This window comes from Neofelis nebulosa, chromosome 7 (assembly GCF_028018385.1).
Source record: "Neofelis nebulosa isolate mNeoNeb1 chromosome 7, mNeoNeb1.pri, whole genome shotgun sequence".
In the NCBI taxonomy this organism is placed as follows: domain Eukaryota; kingdom Metazoa; phylum Chordata; class Mammalia; order Carnivora; family Felidae; genus Neofelis; species Neofelis nebulosa.
Window position 1 is genome coordinate 16022654 of NC_080788.1, and position 26374 is coordinate 16049027.

Here is a 26374-nt window from a genome sequence, read left to right on the forward strand (position 1 = left end):
TGCATTATGCGTTTTTAAATATGAATTTCCTTTTACTCAGTGTGAGTTCTGAAAAACAAGTGGGTAATAAATAGGGGCAAAGGCACATTCGAGACATTAAATAGTATTTTGGTACATCTGAACATCTTTTAGAATTACTTTAAAGGCTGCTCTAGGCGTGTGCATGAAATGGCGCATGCGAAATTCATCAGCTGCTCTCACTGTTAATCAAAGAGGGGGTCAGAGGTCATAATCATCAGCTACACAGGGAAGATCCGTTCCCTTTCCCCACATCCTGAGAACGGACTTCCTGGCCTATAGCCAAAGTCAATGTTAAGATGTGAATGGTGTATTTTTGCCCATGTGGAAAGAATAATTTCTGATTATAAAAAGCAGTGCCTGCTTTCTGCAAGCAACTCAGAAATAACACAACATGTATATAAAAGAAAATAAAAATCACCTATAATCCCACCGTCCAGAGGTACCAAAATCAAATGTGTGTATATTACACATACACCAGGTGTGTTCAAGAGTAAAATCAATCCTTATGTATAAGTACCTATCTTTGTATTACAGGGATTGTTCTCCGCCAATAAATTAAATCAAGATCATATTGTTTTAATGTCTGAATGGTATGCCAGTGGATGGATATAGCATAATTGATTTTAACCATTCTCCTGTTGATGAACATTTAAGCCAATGTAGTAATTTTTGATGCTCGGAACCATACGATAATCAACTTTATGCTGACGTATTTGTAAATCTGATTACTTCCATAGAATCAATATTTTTACAGGGAGCTGCTTAAGTTTTGGGGTCCCTGGTTCAATGACAGGAATGCAGTACAAGAGGTGAAATGTTAATTCTGGAGGACACAGGCTCTATTTAACCCTGACTGTTTCTCAAACCAGAGTGGCTTCATTAGGTCCGCCCCCCCTCCAGATGATATCATTTATGGGAACAGAGCTCTTCAGGGACAAGTAAGATTAGAAGGTATGGCTTCTGCCAGTAAAGAATCTTCTAGCTCAACTATAACATGCGCAGGCAGTGAGTGATTTTTACAAACTGATTTTGAACCACACAGTGCAGACGCGATGAGTAGGAGTGTATGTGCATGTCTGTGGAGTGGAAGGTCCAGGTGACTGATGAGTAACCGATCAAGATCAGTGTGGGTGGGGCCAAGTGTGAACTTACTGGGATGGAGACACAAGACAGGAGACACCTGACCCAGATAAGCAGGGGCTTAGGGTGGAAGTGAGAGGAGCAATCATGGAGGGGTTAGAGTGGCTTGGATATATACATGGCTCAGTGCCATGTCTTTCCTTCTGGGAAACCTCCTCTCACCTCTTTGGAGGGAGGAAACATTCAATTTAGAGTTTCAATTTAGTGAACGGAAGACTAGACTAGAAAGTTGGTGCTCTGTCTCCTCAAGGCTTCTCTCACACATCCTCTATTTTCTCAGGATTAAATCTCCCCTTAGCTGTGAGAACAATCCTGTCCTTACAAGAAATGCTGGAAGCCCTGTTTCAGGAGTCCAGCATCCGGGCATGTGACCTTGTGTCTTACTTCTAGCAACAAAGAGATTGCCTGCCCTCTCCTCTACCCAGATCTGTGGGTGCTTGGATGCACCCATCTTCTGCCCAGGCCTAAGTAAGTCCTTCCAGTGTGAAGCTTCCTGGAGAGCCAGCTCTTCTGGAACCAGGGCTGACCTGCTCTGCTCATTTTCACCCTAAGGGGCCAACCGAGCAGATGGAGTCTTCTCCCTATTTTGTTCAGTAGCTTTACTGAGGTATAATTAACACACAATAGACTGCATGTATTTTAAATGTGAAATTTGACACATTTTAACATAATGCACACAATCATGGAACTATTACAACAATGAAGAAAATCAACCTATCCATTACCTGCAAAAGTTACCTCTTATCCCCGCTAGTCCCTCCCTCCTGCCTCAGGCAACCACTGATCTACTTTCTGTCAGTATGCATTCATTGTCCTTTCTAGAATCTTCTATAAATGGCATCCTACACCATGTACTTTTTTTTGGCCACCCTTCTCTTGCACAACATAATTATTTTGAGATTCGTGCCTATCGTTGCATCTGCCAATAAGCTATACTTTTTATTGCAAAGCAGTATTCCATTGTGCTGTGCACCACAATATCTTTATGTACTCACCTGTCCATGAGATATTTTGTATTGTTTACAGTCTTTGGTTATGACCCAAACTTGCTGTGAGCATTCATGAACGAGTCTTTGTATGAACATAAGTCATTGTTTCTCTTGGGCAAATAACTAGTAGAATGGCTGGATCATATGCCAGGTATGTGTTGAATTTTTGGAGACTGCTTCAAATTCTGTGTCTCCCTCTCTCTCTCTCCACCCCTCCCCAACTTGTGCGCGCTCTCTCTCTCTCTGTGTGTGTCTCTCTCTCTCTCTCTCTCAAAAATAAATAAACATTAAAACTTTTTTAAAAAAAGAAATTTGTTTTAAAAAATATTACCTTTTCACCAATGAATTGCCTTTGCATGTTAGTCGAAAATTAGTTGCTCATATATGTGTGGATCTTTATCTGGACTCTCTATTCTTTTCCACTGATCTATTTATCGATCTTGACATCAACATTACAGTGTCTTGATAATTAGGCTTTGGTAAAAAAATGTCTTGAAATCAGGTAGCTATAGTCTTTCAACTTTCTTCTTTTTTAAAGTCTTGGCTGGTATAGGCCCTTTGAACTACACGTGTATTTTAGCATCAGCTTGTCAATTTCTACCAAAAAAAAAAGCATTTTCATTTAGATTGTGTGGAAACCAAGATAATATAGGGAGATAAGTACAATGTGGGATATTCACACAATGGAATATCATTTAGCTATAAAAGGGAATGAAGCACTATGTCATGCTATAAAGCGGGTAAGCCTTGAACACCTTCTAAATGCAAAAAGCCATTCGAAAGGCTTCGATGGGTATGGAGTGTCCAGAATAAGCAAGTCTATAGACATAGAAAGTGGCTGTTCAGGGCTGAGTGATTGGAGGGAAAAAAGGAGTAATTGGAAATGAGCATAGGGTTTCTTTTGGTGGAGTGAGCGATTTTAAAATTCGATTCTGATGATGGTGGCACAACCCTATAAATATACTAGAACTATTTAACTGTACAATATTTAATTGCACAAATATTGCATGCACATGGATTATATCTCAATAAAACACTCTGTTGGAAGGATCAATTTGAGGAGAACTGACATCTTAACAATCTTGAGTCTTTGGTCCATGGACTTTGTGTATATTTTCTTTTATTTAGGTTTTCTTTAGTTTCTCTTAGCGATGTATTATGATTTTCAGGTCTTACATATCTTTTTTTCCCCAGATTTCTTCCCAAGTACTTCATATCTTGATGAGATTATAAATTACATTTTTTATATCAATTTTCAAATTTGAGTTGCTCGTATGTAGTCATACAACTGATTTTTATGTATTAAAGTTCCATGTTGTGCCTTTGTCAGATGCGCTTATTAGTTCTAGCAGCTTTCTGGTAGATTCCATAGAAACAATAACATAGTCTTCAAATAAATCTCTCTCCCCGACACAAATTTCTAATGGTGTCTGTGCTTTGGACCCAGATCTTTCTATCTCTTTTTGCTGCACTGTGATGTCACCGAGAATGATTCCCAGATGCTGACTGCTGACAGAAGCTGTCTGAACATGGGGCATTATACTTTCCTGATGCCAGGGACTATCTCTTAGGAAAAATGAATTCCCAGGCCAAGTGGCTGGCTCCACGCAGGAGCAATTGACCAACTCTATAAGAGCATTTAGTTCTCAGGTCCTGAAGGTGCCGGGTCTTGCCTGCATCATTGTCTACTGATGGCCTTAAGATTGTACTTTGACAGAGGAACACAGATAGGTGTGTTTCATACTATGGGGTTTTCTTGTGAAGGTTTTTTATTTTTTGTTTTTTGTTTTTTTTAGTCTGGGGGAATGCAGGCCCATAAATTAGTATAAATTGCCAACATTTCACAAAAATGGTTGATTGCAAATAAAAATACAAATTTCTGGTTTATCTTGAAAGGTAGAAGGCCCAGGAACACCGGATATATGTTCCCATTTATGATATCCTGTATATGTTATCTTGCTTTGGCAAGATAAATGCTACTTCTGAGTCTAAATGCTACTGATTTAGGTCATTCACCCAGGGCTTACATATGTATATGAATTCCAAATTCTTCTCTAGTCAGGTAGATTTGCCTACTAAGACACTTTTGCACACTCATTCGTTCATCTAACATTACTCATTGAATACAGTGATTGCATGCCACACACTATGACAGTTGCATTCTAAAGACAAAGAAATAACACACACTCCCTGTTTCCAGAGAGCTCCCAGTTTAGGCGAACTAATTGAGATGCTATTATTCAGTTGCCTTTCAGCACATGTTCCAAAATGAGGATAGAATGGGGTGGTGGTGTTCACAAAGTACTTTCCAGAGGAAGCAACATTTGGTCAGAGTCTCCAGAGTACAAAAATTTCCAGATAGAGAAGGAAGAGGGAATGGTGTGCTAAGTTGGAGGAACAGCATCTGGGAAGGCACTGTGGCATGAACAGGAAATAGAAGTTCTGCAACCTCTAAGGAAATCACTCTGCCTGCAGCTGAACAACGGAGAGGAATTGAAGCTAGAGAGAACAGTCCTCAAACAGAAGTGAGTTAGAAGAGAATACTGCTTGCTGTTAAATAGATTGTCCCTCCCCGTAAGCACAAATAACTTACTTAACCCAAGTGGATAACAACTCTTCAACCAGAAAGAAGATCACTGGCTGCCATATTGGATCTATAAGACCCATCTCCACCACGTTCTAACTCTTCTGAAGATTTCTGTCATAATGTAGTGTGTGTGTGCGTGCGTGTGTGCTGTGTGTGCGCGCGCAGGTGTTGGTCACACATTCCAATTCACTTCCTTTTTCACATGTTTATTTTCTCCCTTTGTAAAAACAATTCTCTATAACCTCTCCATGAAGTTAAAGGTACGGAATTCTCAGGAAGGAATGAACATGATGACACCATAGCACTAGGACCCGAGTCAAATATTTGAGCTCACAAACTTCATACCTCCAACACAGTATACCAATGAGGGGATTTCTTCGCTGCAGAATTTCCGCTGGGTTCATCCTCAGTGAAGCCATTTCCCACCCTACCCCACTCCCTTTCAACTCAAAATTTCTTGGCAATATCCAGGTGAAATACAATACCCATTAACCCTCATTAACCCAGCAGCATCTTCTTTTAAGGGGCGGTGTTTCCCAGTAGGATGACAAGGCTTTCGGTAGTGCTGAGGACGCAGTGTTTGTTGGAAAGTCTATCGTAACAAATCTAAGATGGGGGAGGCACGGAGAAAGGAAAGGACGCATAAAAGGCAACGGCAATGAAAACGCTGCAACAGATGTGAATCTATCACGGTTTCCCTTCAGGAAAACAGGAAAACTATCTTTTTTTCCTTAATTGCTTGGTTGACCTCAGGGAGGGGAAAGAGAGAGAGAGAGAGAGAGAGAGAGAGAGAGAGAGAGAAGTCCAAGTTAAATGCACAACATTTCTTCTGACAATGTTCATTCCCTGCCCCCAGTTGCCTTTCGGCCGAGTGCCCATGTGGTTTCTGTTCTTCTGAGCAGAGAGAGGCAGAGCTACGCTAATAGCCCTTGAGAAAGTGTTTCAGGAGGTATTTGCAGAGAGCAGGGTGCCAGGCCACAGCCTTGTCTCCTCGACATGCCCCAGATATTGAACCTTCCAGTAACTACAATCACAACCCAAACCACAAAATGTAGATTTACAGATTTGTTTTCAGCAACACCCATTCACATTTACTTATATTTACACTAGAAAAATTAGGGTAAGTGCTACTGTGACCAGAGACACAGACCAGGATCAATAACCAACCAATTCTTGGCTAATAAAGCACTTCTCTAAGGTCTACGGTTGCTCTCTTCTGACTTTGAGGTTGGCCTCTAATGTCTTACCCATTGACTTTTCCCGTAAATATGTCTAATCGAGGCCATGTAGGATTCTAAAGAGAAATGATACACTTGGTTTGGTAAGAATTGCTAATTAACCAAGTATGTAAAACCTGTAGCTGCTATGGCTCACAGTATATCTCCTGGGGTGAAAATTTAAACATGACAAGGAACTAAAATAACGGGGCAACTTCCATTTTTCCGTGTGTGTGTGTGTGTGTGTGTGTGTGTGTGTTAATTCTCTCTCTTCCAAACCCTAATGGTTCCAAAATCACCTTTACAGTGGAATGAAAACAAATGTCTGTGGTAGTGTTTCCTGAAGTTATAAAAACCTTTAACCAGGAAAATAGTGTGCGGGATAGTCTCATGTTACACAGGAATTCTTTAATCATGCTTCACCTCAGTTTATACAAAGTTCTCTTTTTTACGGCCACAAAAGATTATACTTCATATTCGAAAGGTCAAGAGAGATTAATTTGGTTGCTTGTACACTTGAATCATTAATTTTGTTCGGGTAACAGAGTGGGATATTTCATCAAACCTAAAGGAAGTGAAATAAATGACAAGAGAAAGTCAACCTGGAAAGGCTTTCTGAATCTCCATTTCCAGTTGGGAATATCATGCCACAGTGCCTAGTCGTGCAAGGGCTTTCCGAAAAAGCCGACGCTGCCCATTGCTTGATATATGGGGAATATGCTCATCCTTGATATCCTTGTTCCTTATGCCAGAGGCAACAATTCCACACTCAGGTGATTGGAGTCTGGGGCAGTGGGGTGAAGCCTGTGATTTCCGTTACCAGAGGGGACTGTTAGTGTGGCTCTGGCCTAAGTAATTAAACTTGCCCCATTCCCACCTGTCAGGCCTCAGAGCACAAGGAGAATCAGTAGTCGTGTGATTCTCTCAGGATAAAGATATCACGGCCCTAAGGGAGAATGTGTGCAGAAATGCCTGCCCTGCACGCTAACGCCCAGCTTTATTGGCACCCCAGGACTCTCTTTCTTCCATCAAATTTCTTGCTTTCTTCCAATTAAAAAACTTTTTAAAATGGTTATTTATTTTTGAGAAAGAGAGACAGAGCGCGAGCAGCAGAGGGACAGAGAGAGAGGGAGACACAGAATCGGAAGCAGGCTCCAGGCTCTGAGCCGTCCACACGGACTCCGATATGGGGCTTGAACTCATGAACTGTGAGATCATGACTTGACGAAGTCGGACACTCAACCAACTGAGCCACCCAGGTGCCCCAGTTTTTCTCCGATTTTTATGGAAAGGGCATATCATAGCAGGTGGGTAGAAGAAAAAGACTTGGCTTACTTAGGCAGAAACTAAATATAGGCTATGCCTGGAGTAGAGTTATGAAGACACTCTTAGGTGGTTTGAACCATAACGATAGCGGCCAAGGGATAGATTCCATAGTCTCTGCGTACCTGTGTCCTGATTGGACCAATCTGGAATTGTTACCATATTATATTCTAAATGTGGTAAAACACGTTAATACAACTTTATAAAACAAACCAACACAATATCTTTACAGCCAATTACACATTTGATCCTCAAGGCAAACTAGTGAGGGAGGAATTATTTTTATTCCAAGATTACAGATGAGGAATTTGCAAACTTTCATTCTTAGAGTTCATAGTCAAGTAGAGGTAAGGCTGTTATATTACTTTACGACAAGGGCTGCCATACAGGTGTTTGGGCAGGGGTTAAGGTGTTAAGTGAGGACTGCCTAGACCAGGGTCAAGGGTAAGGTGTACATTGTTGGAACAAAAATGCATTTAGAGATACAGGGAGCCCTCCATTATGAGGTACCACTGATGAGTCCTCAGACATTTGATCTTGAAAATTATGGGGTGCCAGGGTGGCTCAGTCAGTTGAGCAGCTGACTCTTGGTTTCTGCTCTGGTCACAATCGCAGGATCGTGGGATAGAGCCCCACAAGCCCTGCTTGTGCACACACACTCGCGTTCTCTCTCTCCAAAATAAAAAAATTACAAAATTACAAAATTTCCTCCCTTAAAGCACCACTTAAAAAATTAAAGGGATAAGCCAGAACCTAGAAAAAGACATTTACAGCCCATATAAAAGGAAAGCATGAGAATTCAGAATATGAAAAGAACCCCTATAAATAAAAGGAAAAGATGAATATACCTAATTAATAAATAGACAAAAGATACGAATAGGACTTTTAGAGCAGAGAAAGTGCATATTGGTATTAAACATGTGAAACATTCTTCTTCGTTCTATAAGTAATCATGTAAATGTTAATCAAGACCACAAAGAGATATTATTTTATGCCACTATATTGGCAACAATCAAAGAAGTCTAAATAAAACACTTACATGTTTCTGGCAGGAGAGCTAATTAGTACAACTACTTTGAAAACAATGTAGAATTCTCTTCACGTATCCTAAGAGTCAGCACATGTGCCCCAGGAGATGTGTGCATGAATCTTCATAGTGCCATGGCTCATAAGGATAAAATACTGGACACAAACCAAATATCCGTCCATTGGAGACTGAATAAATAAATTGTGGGATAGTAAACACGACAATACATCTTCAGTAGTAATATTGAATAAACTATAACTACGACATGGGTAAATTCTGGAAATACAACTCTGGAAATATAATACTGAATGACAATAGCAGCACTCAGAAGACTTCATAGAGTATGATACCTTTATAGTAAATCCCATAAACAATCAATCAAAACCAATGAATCAATATATTTTTCAAGCATAATTCATATGCGATAAATAAGGTAAGAAAAGATTAACACAAAGTTTGGGATGATGAGTACTTCTGGAAAGAAGCATGGATGCTGTGAGGAAATAAATGGAACTACTTTTTTAATTTAAATAATTATTTAAAATATGTCCTAAGGATATATGAAGCATGGCATAATAAATATTAAAGCAGAAGACAAGGGATCCAAAAGTGGAAGAAATAAAATATATTAGTACAAAAGCTCGCTCTTTGGTGGGGGGGGAAGATAATTCTTGGGAAATTCAATAAGAAAGAGTGAAAACAAACACCCAGATGATGACAAAGAGAAAAAGACTAACTGAAACAAATTGGACATGAGTAAGAGGTGATGCCTTTACACTCTTTCCTTGTTCTATTTTTAAAAATTTTAATGGCTTTTTATTTTTGAGAATGAGAGAGAGAGAGCGTGAGCATGAAGGAGGGGCAGAGAGAGAGAGGGAGACAAAGAATCCAAAGCAGGTTCCAGGTTTCAAAATAATTTATCAAATTATTGTTTGATAATTACAATAGATACTTTAAAAATGAGGATTAAAAACAAAAGAGAGCAAGTTATAAAGAATACATGTATCTACATAAATAAAGGCTATAGAAAAAAACAATTTAACGATAATTATTTCTGGGTGATTAAAATGTTCTTTTTGGAGCACCTGGGTGGCTCAGTCGGTTAAGTGTCCGACTTTGGCTCAGGTCATGATCTCTCGGTTTGTGAGTTCGAGCCCCGTGTCGGGCTCTGTGCTGACAGCTCAGAGCCCAGAGCCTGCTTCAGATTCTGTGTCTTCCTCTCTCTCTGCCCCTCCCCCACTCATTCTCTCCTCTCTCTCTCTCTCTCTGTCTCCCTCAAAATTAAATAAACTTAAAAAAATTCTTATTTTCTGATCTTCCAAATCTTCTACCATAGAAAGTTAGGAAGTTTATATCTGAGGATCTAATTCTAAAACTATTTGGTTTTGTCGCCGATTTTTCTTTTACATAAAATGTTTAATTTTTTTTTCAGCCTTACCTTCCCAGGGCCCTGATCTCCCGTATGTCATGTGTATGTACCGCCAAAACCCTGTGACCTCTCGCCTCCCATTAGAGGATTTTGGCTAAGGGAAATATCCTTAACAGGGTGCTGGTCAGAGAAATGGGCTGGACGGAGAATGGGTGAGGCATAATGGCGTCATTTATGGTTGTGTTCCCATGAGCAGAGTGTAGGGAACATGGGTACAATTCTCCGGTGAAATTTATTGCTATAAGGATGTGATCTGTAGAGCCAGAGACTGAACAATTGAGGGTTTGGGTCTTCTCGCTATGTTCTGAATTTACCTCCACATTGAGATCACCTGGGACCCTCCCAGAAGGGTTTCTTCCTTTTATTTGCTACATGCCCCCCCCCCCAATCTCCTGAATGAGAGGCAAAAACAAACGAAGAAAACCCAAGATGAAGTTGCGAGGGAGCACCTGTTTGGCTCAATCAGTTGAGCATCGGACTTCAGTTCAGGTCATGATCTCATGGTTTGTGAGTTCGAGCCCCACATCGGGCTGTCTGCTATCAGCACAGAGCCTGCTTGGACCCTCCGTCCCCCTCACTCTCTTCCCCTCCTCCACTCGCACTCATTTTCTTGCTCTCTCTCTCAAAAATAAACACTTAATTTTTTTTTTTTAAATAAGGAGAGCATGAGGAAGACAGTTCATACATCTCCATTCACCCATGACAACTGATGTACCGGGCTAAGCACTAGTTTTAGGCCTCTTGTCCCAGCATCCAATCGGTTTGGCACTTGTCCATCCCTGACTTTTCATTTTTAAAGTATTATTTTTAACTGTGGCGCCGTGGTCTTACCCAGGGCTGTGTGAAATACACTTGCATTGAATGAAGTTCTTGCTCTCATGCTTGGTCAAACGTGAAAGATGCTTGATAACCCTCTTCCGACACCGACCACTAACACCTGCTTTTCAGGGACAATATACAGAAGGCTTCCAGACAAAACAAAGTGCACTGGGCATGTGCGGCTGGGGACAGCGGAGGCCTTGTAACCTGAAGTTCTGGAAGGAGAAGCATCCAACACTACCGGCCCTGCCAGCCCTTGACAATACATGTAGCCTCAAAAATTCTAGTGGTTAGGCTTTTTGGAAAACTTGAAAAATTATACATTAGTTATATATGAAATATGTGTGTGAAAGAGAGGCTAAGAAGTATTGTAATAAAGTGTAGAATGAGAGTAATCTGAACGCGTCACATTGTGGTTTTGTCATGTATAATATGGTGTACATTTATAACTATTTCTCTTTTGTATTACTGATATTGTCCTCTTTTGGGGCAATAAACACTTTCAAGAGCCAATGAATTTAAAAACAGGAAGTTTAGGGGTGCCTGGGTGGCTAAGCAGGTTAAGCATTCAACTTTGGCTCCCATCATGATCTGGCAGGTTGAGGGTTCAAGCCCCACGTTGGGCTCTGTGCTGACAGCTCAGGGCCTGGAGCCTGCTTCGGATTCTGTGTCTCCCTCTCTCTCTGCCCCTCCCCTGCTTGTGCTTTGTCTCTCTCTCTCTCAAAAACAAATAAACATTAAAAAAATTAAAAAAAAACAAGAAGTCTATATTGGATAAAAAAATCAGGTTCAAGTTCTTTATTTTAATAATTAAAAAAAAAATTTTTTTAACATTTATTCATTTTTGAAAGGCAGAGAGAGACAGAGCACGAACGGGGAAAGGGGCAGAGAGAGAGGGAGACACAGAATCCGAAGCAGGCTCCAGGCTCCGAGCTGTCAGCACAGAGCCCGACGCAGGGCTCGAACTCACGGACCGTGAGATCAAAGACCTGAGCCAAAGTCGGCCGCTTAACTGACTGAGCCACCCAGGCGCCCCTTTAATCAATTTTTTAACGTTCATTTGCTTTTGAGAAAGACAGAGGGAGGCAGAGCTAGAGAAACAGAGGCTCTGATAGGCTCTGTGCCGACAGCACAGAGCCCGATGCAGGGCTTGAACTCACAAACCACGCGATCATGACCTGAGCTGAAGTTGGACTCTTAACCAAGTGAGCCACCCAGGCACCCCTCAGGTTCTGAATTTCTACTGGAAACCGTGGTACGTTGATGAATGATTCATTTGACAATATATCCACATTGTCATCCACCACGGGAGCCATACAGATATGACAGACCACGTGAAAACCGGAAGACACAAATCTCCCACGAAGCATCAACGTGAAGAGTTTGCAGTGATGTTAAGAAGACGGTGCCAAAGATGATGGTTTAACAAACGCATCTGCAGAAGATAGGTTTATAGATCATTCTGTGGCATATGACTTTCATTGGAATCAAGTAACTACCCTCCCCTGCATTTGCTCATTTTCAACTGCAAGCTGTGTAACCAAGATACTCGTATACTCACAAAAAGTCAAGAGAGAGCTGCTAATATGTCAGCTCCGTTAGCGAAAGAGAAAAACTGCCATTAATGAGAAGACACCAGTTTTATGTAAGTGTCATCGGATGCCTTACGTAGAACTTAGTTACTTCCAATAGTAGTTTATTTTTTGAACCAGTGTTTAGACTCAAAACGAAGCTTTTAAAATAGATTCTGTCACAGATGGAACGTTTGACATTAATATGAAGGTTATAGCTAATTCGGCCAAAAATTCGATATAGGAGATAAACTTTCTGTTAGTTTTGGGGTGAAAACATGAATAAAATTTGGGGCGACGTGATAGGGTAAAGCAATGTTTTACTAATTAAATACATGTATGTGAGGGAATACACTTACCAAATTATTTAGGAAAGCTGTAATGTTCATGATTCATCAAAACACACTCTCATAATGTACCAAAAAAAGAAGCAGTTATTGTTAGAATTAACAAATATTTTGGGGTGCCTAGGTGGCTCAGTCGGTTCAGTGTCCGACTTTGGCTCTGGTCATGACCTTGCGGTCTGTGGGACTGAGCCCTGCATCGGGCTCTGTGCTGACAGCTCAGAGCCTGGAGCCTGCTTCCGATTCTGTGTTTTCATCTGTCTCTGCCCCTCCCCCTGCTTGTGCTCTGTCTCTGTCTCTGTCTCTCTCAAAAATAAATAAAAACATTAAAAACATTTAAAAATTAAAAAAAATAAAAAAGAACTAACAAATACACACACACACACACACACACACACACAAAGTAGCTTAACTTCAATTTCTGTGTATGGGTCGAAATTGGTGCTGAATTAAAAAAAAACTCCACCTTGCATGGTAGTATTTGCCTTTTCTCCTTGCTGCCCCCATAACTTGGATTTTAACATGCTTGAGATTCAGAGCAATTTAGTTGTAAATAAATATAAGTGATGACCAAAGATAACATTTTTGGAAAAGCCTCGGTCGCATTTTGTTTACTCTCAGTTGAAAATGGTAATCAAAATATTCAACAAATAGGGGCACCTGGGTGGTTCAGCTGGTTGAGCATCCAAACTCTTGGTTTCAGCTCAAGTCACGATCTCAGGGTTTTGTGAGTTAGAGCCCCGTGTCAGGCTTTGCACTGACAGTGCAGAATCTGCTTGGGATTCTCTCTCCGTCTCTCTCTCTCTCTCTCTCTCTCTCTCTCTCTCTCTGCCTCTCCCCTTCTCACACTGTCTCTGTGTCTTTCAAAATAAATAAATAAACTTTAAAAACTTCAACAAATAGGCCTCCAAAAGCTTTTTTGAAAACAAAGCGAAAGCAGGAAAATGACATTTACCCACAAAATCAAGGGCAAAACTGAGCAAAATAAAGCAGTGAGAGCTGAAAAGGTACGTGGTTTAATTTTGAAAGCTCTAACTGTACTTGGGAATATCTCCATTTGGGGAAAGTGTTTTAAATTCAGTTCTTATATTCAACTGAATCCATTTCTATTCTGTGCCGGAATGGAATGGAATTGAAAAGGCCTATCATTTTGCCGTATCTAAATTTGGTAAAACATTCAAAAGACTCATAAATGGAGACAATTTATTTGATGAGAGTTGTCTTTGAAAAATAGTTGCTCTAACACTGAGAAGGGAAGCAAAATGACAGCGTCTGTAAAAATATTTTAGCCTAACGATTTACATATTTTCATACAAAACAAATTAGAAATGAAAATTTCCTTCCTTTAACAAAATTTGCTTTTACTTTACCAGGTACATCTGCACCTGTAAGAAAATATAAAATATTTCTTAATTAAAAATGACATGTTCTACATGGTACCAATGATAGAACATGTCAACAATTAAAATTATTAACGCACAGTTCATTTCTGTAGAAGACGGGAGGCAATTTTTTGAAAAAGTTAGATATAATAAAACAATATATAAAATGCCAGTGGCATGATATTAGAGCCAGCTTACAAAAGACTAAAAACCTACCTGTGTAGGGGCACCTGGGTGGCTAAGCCAGTCAAGCCTCCGACTTCCGCTCATGTCATGTTCTTGCAGTTTGTGAGTTCAAGCCCCACATTGGGCTCTGTGCAGACAGCTCCCAGCCTGCTTCCCGTGTCTCCGTGGATTCTGTGTCTCCCTCTCTTTCTGTCCCTCCCCCACTTTCACTCGGTCTTTCTCTCTCTCTCAAAAATAAATAAACTTAAAAAAAAACTTAAAAAAATAAAAAAAACCTGCCTATGTAACAAGAATAATTATTGTTTGTTATTGTAATGTGTGTATAACCAACATAATACATTTGTAGAATATATACAACTTGATGTTTTCATATTTCAGACAGATTTTTTCAAAAACTTCTATTTTAGACAGAGAGAGAGCAGGGAAGGGGCAGAGAGAAAGGGACAGAGAGAATCTTAAGAAGGCTCCCTGCCCAACACTGAGTCCGGTGTGGAGCTCCACCTGGGGCTCGAACTCAGGACCCTGAGAGTATGGCCTGACACAAAACCAAGAGTTGGGCACTTAACCAACTGAGTCGCCCAGGGGCCCCTCAAATAGTTTTTGAATAAGACTGTATTATAGAGCCATCAATATGGTGAAGCCAATCTTTGCCAACACACGAATATTCAAATGTATAATATATATGGTTTTTAGCATTTTCCTGGCACTCAGAGCTCTCCTTCAAGAATATTGGATTAATTCCATGGTCACCCTATGCTTTGAGGTTCCCTAAGGACCTTAGTGCAGCTCAGTGGAGGTTGGGCATGTATGCTGAAGCTATTGAAATAACCACGTAAAGCAACAGTGGGAAAGGTAAAGAAAGAATGATTAGTTAGTAAGAAGATGTCTCAGATGATGATGCTGGAAGTCCACAGGAAAGTGAGACCACTGTTGCCTGGAGTGGATTTAGAAGGTTTTACAGAGACGTAAACCTTGGGTTATGCTAAGGAACCAAGTAGGGGGGTGGGGTCTGAAGAGACCCAGGCGGAAAAGGCACAGTTTGAGAGAGAACCTTGCGGATAACCACAGTAAAAATGGTAGTCTGGACACCGAGATGGGCCCTGGAGAGAAACAATCATCCTGACACCTTCTGAGAGAAAACACGTGCAGGTTCTTGACCTCTTTTAGAGGTTAGATTAAAACAGTCAGCTCCGTGATATTTAGGATATTCCGAACAGTGTTCTGAATTAATTTCCAAATTAATTAGAAAGAAGTTGTTTATTCTTCTTGACAAAAGTTACTATTTTTCGTTTCCAGAACTTTTCAGATGCTGGGTAAGAAAGTCTGGGAGGTGGGGCGCCTGGGTGGCTCAGTTAGTTAAGCAACGGACTCTCGATTTTGGTTCAGGTCATGATCTTGGGGTTCGTGAGTTGGAGTCCTGAATCGGACTCGCACACTAACAGTTCAGAGCCTGCTTGGGATTCTCTCTCTCCCCCTCTCTCTCTGCCCCTCCCCTCCTAGTGCTCTCTCTCTCTCTCTCTCTCTCTTTGAAATAAGTTAATTTTTTTTTTAAAGTTTGCAAGGCATCAGGAAATTAAAAATAATAACGCTTTGCATTTTTACCCCAGCATGGGCTTATCCACAGCCCACAGTGACAATTCCATTTACGCTAGTTTTCTGCATGGCAATTTAAGGGGTTCTGATTTATTAAAACATAAATGTGCTGTTCTGTACTGTATACCTTAATTCTAATAACGAATTTCACGCACCCACCCACCACATCTTTTGCGTATTATATTTTTCCTTTATATTTTTAAAGGTTTTCATTGGTTTGTTTTATAAATCCTGTTTAGGATTAGTGAGGAAGGAGTAAGAAACAGGTGAAAGAACCAAGGACTCAAAACATTTGTTTGCAATTCTAACAAAGTCTCAGTTTCCCCATCTGTAAAGCGGGGATTGGTTAACCTCATTCATCCACACAGTGATCTTTTATTAAAATCTATTACATGGTAGACACGGAATGCACCAGGGCTCAAAGTCCAGAAAATCAGATGGAACAAATACACCATGACAGCAATGTGGCTCATGTTATGGCAGGTGTTGGTTTAAGGATCTATAGGAGATAAGTAAGGAACGGCTTTATTGTAAAAAGAAGCGTGAACATCTGAATTGACTCCTGAAAGTTGCGTTGAATTTTGTCAAAAAACACAACAGAAGTGTTTCTGGGAAGATGAGAAAGCAATGCAAAAATATTCTAGATTGTTGTTTGACCCAAAATAGATCAGCTCCAGGGGTGCCTGGGTGGCTCATTGGTTAAGCATCCGACTCTTGGTTTTGGCTCAGGTCGTGAGCTCATGGTTTGTGGGATTGAGACCCTCACTGGGCTCTGAACTGCCATTGGGGAGCCTGCTTAGGATTCTCTCTCTTCTTCTCTCTCTGCCCCTCCCATGCTCGTGATCTCTCTCTCTCTCTCTCTCTCTCTCCCCTCTCAAAATAAATAAATCTTTAAAAAGTATATATCAGCTCTAAAATCATATAAGTACAGTCGTCTTCATTGTTTTAGTCATTTCGATAGAGAAGTGCTTTAGGGTAAAGCAGCTATCGATTTTTAAGGAGTTGTAATGTGGGAGCACAGTTTCAGTACCGTGGTTGGGCAAACACTGGCCCCCACTCATCCTGATTTCAGCAAAAAGATGCCATGTGGATTGAAGAGTGTACCTGAGCTATGAATTTCTTTACGGTGCAGGTGCTCTCTAATGGATCACCTTGCGAGGTCGGGGTCCCTCCTCCACGGAAGCATTTAAAACTACAACAAATGTCTACCTGCCGAGAATTTCTCAGTATTACTTGGAGTGGAGAACAGAACAGGTGGCCTCCTGAGATGCTTACCAATCACATGCTCCCAAACTGAGAGGCAAAATGAAAATTAATAAAGATGATGGTGGCTTAAAAAGCTTATTCCCTCAAAATCGTTTCGCAAGACATCCTTTACTAATTTTTCCTCATCCCTCTTTAATGTCTGTCTGTCTTAGTCTGTCTGGGTTACGAAAACAAAACAAACAAACAAAAAAACCCTCCATGGACCGGGTGGCTTAAACAGCACATATTTATTCCTCAGAGTTCTGGGGGCTGAAAGGTTCAAGGTTCAGGGTCTGATGAGGGCAGGCTTCCTGGTTCATAGAAGGGTGTCTTCTGACTGCATCGTTGCATGGTGGATGGGGTAAGAGAGCACCCCCAACGTCTCTTTTCTAAGTCGGGGAATCCCATTCCTTAGGCCCTGCCTCCTAATACCAACACATTCCGTTTATAGCAACTTCTATTTTTGCAATTCCTAAATTTGGAGAGAATACACACATTCCATTTGTAGCAACTTCTATTACCCCAAGATCAAATAAAATATGCCATAGAGGTACTTATCATGAGAACCCTCTCCTAGCCTAGCACCAGCATCCCCTGGACCAGAAGACTTGGCTTCAGTCAAGCTGATTTATCATTTATCTTCTGTTTCATTTCTCTACCCCACGGTGTCCCCAATTCAGATGGACTTCCCTTTCTTTTGTTTGTTTTTTTGTTTTGTTTTGTTTTGTTTTTCTTAAACCTCTTTGAGACTCGGCTCAAATCCCATAGATATTATCTGAGTGAAGCAAATATAATCTCTCTGAGATTATACTTTTCCTTGCAGTAACGCATTGCACTATGCCAAGAAAAAATTGTTCTTTTGCACACAACCAGCTCTTCCCAGAATGTATATTACTACAAATAGATTATTTTTTTTTTCACTTTTTGATTGATTTGCCTTCCCTTGGCCAGGGAATATAACCAAGATTGGATAAGTCACCACTTGGGGGGGAGGGTGGCAACATTTTGAATTTTTACCATTTGTTCGTTCACTGAGTACTTTTAAATCCTGAATTATTTACATGCTAAGGGGATTATCTTGCATAAATATTACATACAACATTGACAGTAGGACTTGAGCTCTCCTCATATAACCATTCTTGTTGGCAGGAGGGGGGACATAATGCTCAGACCTTAAAGAGCCACTGTGGTTTTTAAAAGGTCATATTTGGCCAGCCATAATTTATTCCGTGTGTCTTTCAGGAACAGACAGGAGCGATTCAGTTGACAGAACTTGATTATTTTTTCCCATAAAAGGTTTCACAGATCTTCATAAGGAAATATAATTTCCAAACTTCACAGACTTGGAAGAAAAAAAAAATCAATACAATGGACTGGAAAATGGAGAAGTACCAAATTGGAGACACTAAACCAGATCAAAAGATAATGACCAAACAGAAGTAAATATACACCTACTTCTCAGTTCAAATGTCTCAAGGGTTCGAAAAATATTTTGTATCTCCCCCTACCCTCCTATTCATAAACTAATAACCTTAGGAAATAGAATTACATTTAATAAATTTAAAGATACCTTAACACATTTAAGGATAATGTGGTACCAGACTTTATTTTTTTTGCATAGGCTTGTTCTAACTCAATCATTTTAAGATAGAAAACAAATACTCCTTTCCTGCACTGAAAATCATTTAGAAAAACAAATAACTTTTTCCTAAACAATGAAAATAGGTGGACTCTTATTTCCTCTCTTTCTATATATACATATATTTACTCTAGTTACCTTTTTTGTACTTTGCTTTGTTATTCACAGTTTGGTTTTTCCAGAACTTGATCTAGAGTCTCTAAAGCATATTAAGAAGGCTTTTGGCTTGTTGAAAAACACAGGAGCTTTCTGAAACCTCTTTCTAGAGGTTTATGCAATCCATCTTTTGAGCGTTTTCTGGTTTCGAAAATATACTATCTTTGTAAAGGTCAAAGGCTATATTTATGGTTATAGGTAATAATATATTATTTCTTTTAAATTCCCAAGTAACTCGCATTTCCTTTTTTATTTATTTAAAACAAATTTTAATGTTTATTTTTGAGAAAGAGAGAAAGAGAGACAGAGAGAGAGAGCACACACGTATGGGTGAGGGAGGGGCAGAGAGAGAGGGAAACACAGAATCCAAAACAGGCTCCAGGCTCTGATCTGTCAGCACAGAACCAGAGGTGGGGATCCAACCAATGAACCATAAGATTATGACCTGAGCCGAAGTCGGATGCCCAACTGACTGAGCCACCCAGGCGTCCCTCACATTTCCTTTTTATTTTTTTTTTAAATTTTTTTAACGTTTATTTATTTTTGAGACAGAGAGAGACAGAGCATGAACGGGGGAGGAGCAGAGAGAGAGGAAGACACAGAATAGGAAGCAGGCTCCAGGCTCTGAGCCGACAGCCCAGAGCCCGACGCGGGGCTCGAACTCACGGACCGTGAGATCATGACCTGAGCCGAAGTCGGACGCCCAACCGACCGAGCCACCCAGGCGTCCCTCACATTTCCTTTTTTAAAAAAAAAATGTTTATTTATTTTTGAGAAAAAACATAAGTGGGGAAGGGGCACAGAGAGAGGGGGGCAGAGGATCTGAAGCCGGCTCTGTGCTGACAGCAGCCAGACTGACATGTGGCTGGAACTCGCGAACCAGAGACCATGACCTGAACCAAAGTGGGAAGCTCAACCAACTGAGCCACCAGGTGCCCCATCACATTGCCTTTTAAATATGAAAATATACAAATATGGAAAATCTCATACTCTAATTGAACAAATGGCCAAATTTTCACACACTGGACCTATGTTTGTAATCAGCACCCATCTAGGGAACAGATGGACTGCCATGGAAAAGATCATAATAAATGCGATCACTTCAATGTGCTCAAATATTTGAATCCTACAACCTCAAGGTCACTCAGGCGTCTTGTACTTCAGGGCACTCACTGGGAGGAGATCAGAAAACAGTGAATTCATTAAATCCGGTGAATTAGTATCTTTAAGGATTTAGAGCCACATTTTTCCTTAAACACCATATCGGAAACAAGCAAGAGCATTGTTTTTCATGGATTACTATTAAAGAAAATTATGCACTTGTTTTCAGCCCAGTGTTCCAAATAATAGACCTATAGCTATATAGAAGCTTTTCTAAATAGAAAGTATGTTTATACTTGCTTCTGATTTTCATTTAGGAGCACTAAAGAACAGCCAGCATCAGGTTTTGTAGATGAAGAACCAGAATAGATTCTTAGTTCCACGTATGCCTTCAAATATGTCCCTGCATACTGCAATCGCTATATGAAACCCACAGAGGTCCTTACCCTCCTATTAACTCTACAACCCCCCAGGAGTCCAGTAATTCTGCTGGTTAATCAGTCCATTTGTTACTCAGATAAATTAATTTCCACTTAATCTGGGAGGCTAAGGCAGCCTATTTCAGAGTGTCCTCTCCATGGTCGTTTCCCTTCAACGTGGACAAGATGGCTGCGACCGGCTCTCCTGGAGTCCATCTCTCTACCCTGGGGTCCCACGAGGAGCTTTGTTTTCAAGAAGGACCCAAACTCTTTCTTCTGCCACTGGCTGCCTCTGGCTTGACCTTGCACAAATGCACTCAAGTTCATTCTGACCCCTCTCTGGGTAAGACAGTGTCGCTTCGCTTTTCCAATTATTTTGAAACTGATATTGAACTTGGAGGCCTGAATATATAGTGATGATGGTGGTGGTGATGATATCATTCTATGACCACAATCTTTTCAAGTGTTTGCTTTAGCCAGTAAAAATGAAGAAGGCAATAGTTTTCCAAGGTCAGGGGCAAACCCCAGCAACCCCAGAAAACCTGGCTTCTCAGGAACCAAATACCAAGAATATGTTTGTTTTTTTTTTACTTCCTTTTGAAACTAACTTGGTTCTTTTGGCAAATTAATACTAATTGTACAAGGTAAAATGATACAAACATTATTGATATGTTTGTAATGATAATGATAAATGCATTATTAACACTTTGATGAACAGCCTTTCAAACATTTCTCTAAGTGTGTCTACCCATGGACACACACGTCCTTTCTATAAGAAAGATCACACTCTGCATGTTGTGTGGTAATTTGGCTTTTCATTCAACAATATTTAACTGAATTCCCTCCATGCCAACAAATATGGCTGCACGGCACTGCTGTATGATCCGCATTTGTGCATGTAACCATGTTTGACTAAATGCTTCATAGAAGAGCATCCATCTTTTCTTCTGAATAACGTCCTAATGAATCTCGTACAGTCATCTTTTCCAGCTTGTATGATTATATCTTAATTGAAATATTATGGTGGTATAGAAGGGTCAGGGCATCCATGCACACGATATTGGATGAATGTGGTAAAACTGCCCTCTAGAAAGATTGTCCTATTGATGTGCTCCACACTTCAAGTGAGAATACATGTTTCCACGCCTACAAAACAAGGAATTTTATTAATGCTCTAAATCTTTGTCTCTATTATTAAAAAAAAATAGTGTCGGGTGGTTTGAATATCAATGAATTTGACAACTGCTACTACATGCTTACCAGCCATTTGTATCTCTTCATTCAAAGATAGCCTCTTTACCCATCTTCCTTTTGGACCTTTCTTTTTTTCCCCTATTGTTATTGATTGTACACATCATTCTGATTTTGTGGCTTGTGTTTCGCTTTCTGTTTTATTTTATTTTGCTCTGGAGAAGTCTTGTTTGGTGTTCATTTGAAGTGGTCAAAGGTATCAGCTGTCTTTTTTTGTGATTTTTGATGTTTACCACATGTTTAGGAAGGCCTTGTCCACCATATCAGTGAACTTGCACCTTTTGCTTTTATTGCTCGTCAAATGCTGCCTTAAATTATTCGTCATTCTTTTAATGTATTTTACCCATGTCCCCAAGTAGATTATTGATCGAGGAGTGGATATTTTTTCCTGTCCTCTGAGTATTTTGTTCTATTATTTCTTCGTTGCTTATCTTTTGCTCTGAGAGCCCTGTTACATGGTGATGGGAACAGATGGGTAGAGCCTCTATTTTATATTCTTGTTAATATTTTCATTTCTTTTCATGGTAATAGGAACTTTATTTATTACTTTGCAGATCTCCAAGCCAGAGTGTAGTCAAGTCTATTTTTATAAAACTTATCCAATGAATTTGGGGGTGGGGGCATATTTTATGTCTCCTAGATTTCTTAGTATGTGTTGACTTTAGCCATACTTTCTTGTTTTATTGCTGTAGGACCTAATTTGAGAAGGTGGCCCAGGGCTGGAGGGGTGGCAGGATAAAATGGCACATCTAGAGTGAAGTTCAACAAGACCCAGTGGGGTCTGGATCTGGGACTGAAGGGAGAGAGAGCTCTCTAGTTTCTTGTCCAAGTTCAGCGAGAGTTCTGGCTTTTCAAATGCATAAAGGACTCGAGCTCACTAGCTTTGGATTATGTAGAGAGTGGCTTAGGGCCTGCTGATCTGCAGGATGCAATAAAAGGCAGCATTTGGTGAACCTTCTAGAAAAGTACAGGGAAGGATGATGCAGAGGAGTGGTGCTTACTTTCTGGAAGTAGCCATGTTTTAGCAGGGTGGGGATCTTTTGGGGATAAGGACATGACATTTTAAGTTGAGAGAGAAAACATACGGAAATGGGACATAAGAGAAATGTTCATGGATGATGATGACGATAATGGTGGTGGTGGTGGTGGTGAAGTGATAACGACTCTTATTTACTGAACAGTTGCCATGTGCTCAGCACGGAGAACCAGACATGTGCTGTATGCACAGGCACTGGGAGTAAGTAGATATCGATATCTGATTCCAGTCTCACATCATTCCTGGTCGGTATTATTTTTCTCATCATTTATTCACATAATAAAACCAAGAGTTAGAAAGCAAACACGTAGATAAGAAAGTTGAGATTCAAACTGAGATCTTCCTAGTGTCAATGTTTCTTGCTCTTGGATGCTACTGTCCTTCTTCAAGTCATCCAGCTTGTCTGGATAAAGCAAAGGATGCCTAGACAACATGGTTTCATTGGGAATCTCACCTGGGGGAAGAACAGTAGAGGGCTTTGTAGGCCATGCTCAGGAATGGAAGTTTTATTTATTAGGCATTGGGTAGCCACTAAAAGTTCTTGAGCAGAGAAATGTTATGAACATGGATTACCTGCCTATGTGTACGTTAGCAGATCGGTTTTGGTATAATGGAAACTAAGAAGGTCCATTAGAATGTGTTACATGGTCGATGGAGAAATCGCAAGGCTTAAAGTTGGAATAGTGACTGCAGGAATAGAGATAAGGGAATCGGATGCATGAAGCCAGTGGAGAAGTTGGAGGGCTTGACTGTCTGGGGTGCCATAAAGTAGTAAAAGTGACCTAAAGCCTGGGCAGAGGGTTGGGGATGTTTGGTAATGGCACTTGCCACGTTAAGAAGGGTCCAGAAGGGTCACTGGCCTGAACACTCTTGTGTGAACTGTTTGTCAGTGTCTATAATGTCCACTTTGCTAGGCTTAGTAAACACAATTAAAGAACAATTTTCTATAACGGTCACATGCAATGATTCCTTAGGAAGTAAAACAAGTAAAAAACTCAAGATATTATAACAGTGTTTTATACCTCAACAGATTGCATATAAAAGGAACATACCTTAACATAATAAAAACTATATATGATAAACCCACAGCTAACTCAATGGTGGAAAGTTGAAAGCTTTTTCTCTAAGATCAGGAGGAAGGCAAGGGTTCCCAGCTCTTCACTCTTATTCACTACAGTACTAGGAGTCCTAGCCAGAGTTTTAGAGAAGACAAAGAAATAAACGACATCCAAATTGGGAAGGAAAAAGAAAAATTGACATTATTGGCAGATGACAGGATGTTATATGTAGAAAAATCTCACAGACTTACCCAAAGAAATTGTGGGGACTAATCAACAAATTCAGTAAATTTACAGGATATAAAGTCAACATACAAAACTTGGTTGCATTTCCATACTCTAACAATGAGACATCTGAAAAAGGAATAAAGAAAACCGTCCCATCCACAAGCATCAAAAACAACAAAATACCTAGAAATAAATGTAGCCAAGGAAGAGAAAGATCTGTACAATGAAAACTACAAGGTTTTGTTGAAAACAAACAAACAAACAAAGAAGACACAACCAAATGGAAAGACATACTGGTTTCATGGATCAGAAGAATTAATATTGTTAACATGTCCAATCTCCCCAAAGCCATCTATAGATTTAATGCAGTCTGTGTCAAAATTCCAATGGCATCTTTCACAGACCTAGAAAAGGCGATTCTTAAAACTTGTCTGGAACCACAAACGATCCAACTAGCCAAAGCTATCGTGAGAAAGATCAAAGTCAGAGGCATCACCTTGCCTGACTTCAAACTATACTACGAAGCAGTAATAATGTAAACAGTATGATACATCGAGTATATTTCAATTAAACAATAACAAAAGCCCACAACAAAATCCACCAGGTTATATAGTGTTTACTTGTGTAATGGATTAGGGTGTCCTTCTCTCTCTAATGTATAATTTTGCCCTACTTGTATAGCACAGATGCTGTGGTTGTTTATGGGACCACCGTTTGGACGATCTGCTTGGTGTGCTCCATTGAAGCCCAAGGAGATAGGAGCATTTTACCTGGGTTAGTTCACCTCTCACTCAAAAGAGTCACTCAAAAGACATTGGGTGTGGATTCCTTATATATAGTTTTGACTCAATCAAGTGGCCTCAAGCCCAGCAATACCTACTGCATTCTAGAAGTCCTGGCAACTGGCCACGTTCTGCTCTTTTCTTTCTTGCATGTCGCAGCTGGCCAGCTGCCCCTCCTCGCCCTTTAATTCTGGCAAGATGCGTATAAAAGCCGGGAAATAGAAAAGGCCAGCCGTCCAGTCACAGCTTTTTTGGAGAAGTCAGTGGAGGAGCATATGTCCAGGCATCTCATACAGTAGAGAGGAAAAAGCACCATGATGAGTCTGCTTTCTTATTACCCAGGAAAGGATGACAACAGAGGTCGGGGTAAGGAGAAGAGCCAACCCATCGGAAGCCGACTGTGATTACACCTGCAAGTCTGGACGCTTTCTTTTCCCCTCCTCCCCTCTGCTGATGGTCAGGCTTTCCGCCACCCACGTCTTTGGGAAGTTGGCGGCCAGCTCCTTGCCCGCACACCCTGTCCACACAGATATAGCCGGTACTCGAAACGTGTTTTGACAACAGTAGAAGAGGCACCTAGAAATCCTGCTTTCATTGGCATTTTCTTATCAGGATTTTCCCTCACCTTCCTGAATGCAGGATGCAAAGTTGAGGAATGAGCTGCTTTCCAGGTAAAGCGAAGGGGCTACTACCTTCCCAAGCCTTCATAAAAGTAACCCAGAGACGCTGCGGGACACTTTCTTGAGATATTGAGGACTTTGAACCGGATTTCGCCCCTGTCAACTTGGTAACGCTTGCAACAATGCAGAAATCTTTTCCCACAATAAACAAAGCAATTAATGTGCCTTTAATTTGCACCTAACCAAACAGAAAAGGGTGCATTTATTCCATGTGACATGTAGACGAGTTTTTCTTGAAAAACAAAGTTTCATGCTGTGACTACAATTAGTGTAATTGTCAGCTCTTCTCTAAAAACAAATATGTATTAAGAGAAACGCCAGCATTGTGCCCTCCTCTGGTGTGAAAATGAGACAATCAAAATCTATTGTAATTACCTCAGTGATATTATAATTAGCAACGATTAAGTTATTCCATGCTGCTTTTTTCCTCTTGGCTACAATTAAAAAAGTATATATCTTTCTACTGCACATTACTGCTGATCATTTTACCTCAATACATGTCTGGTAAGTGGATAAATTAGAAGTAATTTTAAAGCACAACTCCGTTAAAACATATATCTTTCTATTTAACTGCCTTAACCCTATAGATACATCTGTGTTCCTTGCTGATTGCTGCAAAAAAAGTGTTATGCCCCCGGTTTCTTTACCCCTGCACTTTACCCGCCTCAGAAATCAAACAGATTTTTAAATGGACAGTTCTAGATAATGGATTTTTTGTTGGTGGTGGTTTGTTTAATTACAGATGCCCGAATGATACGATTAATCATTCAATTCTTGCCAGGCCTGCCCACCTAGCTCCAAATCCCTGGGCTGGGCAAGAACCAGTTTTTGAAATAAATTGCTGAAAAGCCAGACAGCTGTACCCACACAGTGAGACAAGGTCCTGGGTAGACGGGTTAGGAGAAAAAGTGAAAAAGGCCAAAATTATAAACGTGTCTTTTATTTGTCACGCATATCGTTTTTAATTTCTCACAGATGCTCTCATGCTATCTCTTCCTACTTAATGTTGATGGAAAAAAAATGAATTCATAAGGAAATACAGATTTGGGGCACCTAGCGGGGGTGCTCAGTCAGTTAGGCGTTGACTTTGGCTCAGGTCACGATCTCCCGGTTCGTGGGTTTGAGCCCCGCATCGGGCTCTGCGCTGACAG